Raw genomic sequence first — 962 nt, 5'->3', positions numbered from 1 at the left:
GGTAATTACTATTATATTTAATAAAATAATAAATATATATATCTATACCGGGTGCTGCATCTCATTACGCACCATAGGAATTACAATGCAAAAATAAAGAAATAAAAATTCCTGCTTCCCTAATTGTTTTAGCTAAAAAGTCTATAGGACCTTTTTTGTAGCAAATTAATGTTGTTATAAGAAGGTATTTTTATAAAACAAAATATTTGAATCGTGGAGGCAAAATTGTCGAAAATGTTCTTTCCCTTTTCTCTTTCCATCACCTGTTTGCTAATTAAGAAACAAACATTACCTTTTTTGAAACTTTACAGTATCAAATTTCTAAAATGATTTATTCTATACAGGAAAAAGTAGAGATGATAAAACTTTATTATTCTGGAACTAGTACACGGGAAATAAGTGCTTCATTCATAAAATAGTTATGAAATAGTGTAATTATTAGTTTAAACTTTGTACAGTAGTTTATTGCAAATAAATATTGTTGTTATTACATAATATGACAGATTTTTGAAGTTTTAAAAAAGGTAATGTTTGTTTCTTAATTAGCAAACAGGTGATGGGAAGGGAAAAGGGAAAGAATATTTTCGACGATTTTGCCTCCACGATTCAAATATCTTGTTTTATAAAAATTCCTTCTTATAGCAAAATTAATTTGCTACAAAAAAGGTCCTATAGACTTTTTAGCTAAAACAATTAGGGAAGCAGGAATTTTTATTTCTTTATTTTTGCATTGTAATTCCTATGGTGCGTAATGAGATGCAGCACCCGGTATAGGAAACTGTGAATAAAAGGAAATCCACATTTGTCCAATATTTGAAACTCCCGCTAATTTTTTAATAGTTTTTGCGTCCTGTCAAAAGGTGGCGCTTTGGTGGCGCATTTTAGTGTCAAAACTGGCGCGTGACAGTTAGTAATACCTGGCAACACTGCCGGGCGTCTTTGCTATCGGGCCGGCAAAAGCT

The sequence above is a fragment of the Anthonomus grandis genome, chromosome 22, assembly GCF_022605725.1.
Source record: "Anthonomus grandis grandis chromosome 22, icAntGran1.3, whole genome shotgun sequence".
NCBI classification, from domain to species: Eukaryota; Metazoa; Arthropoda; class Insecta; order Coleoptera; family Curculionidae; genus Anthonomus; species Anthonomus grandis.
Note: the sequence above shows the minus strand (reverse complement) of the source record.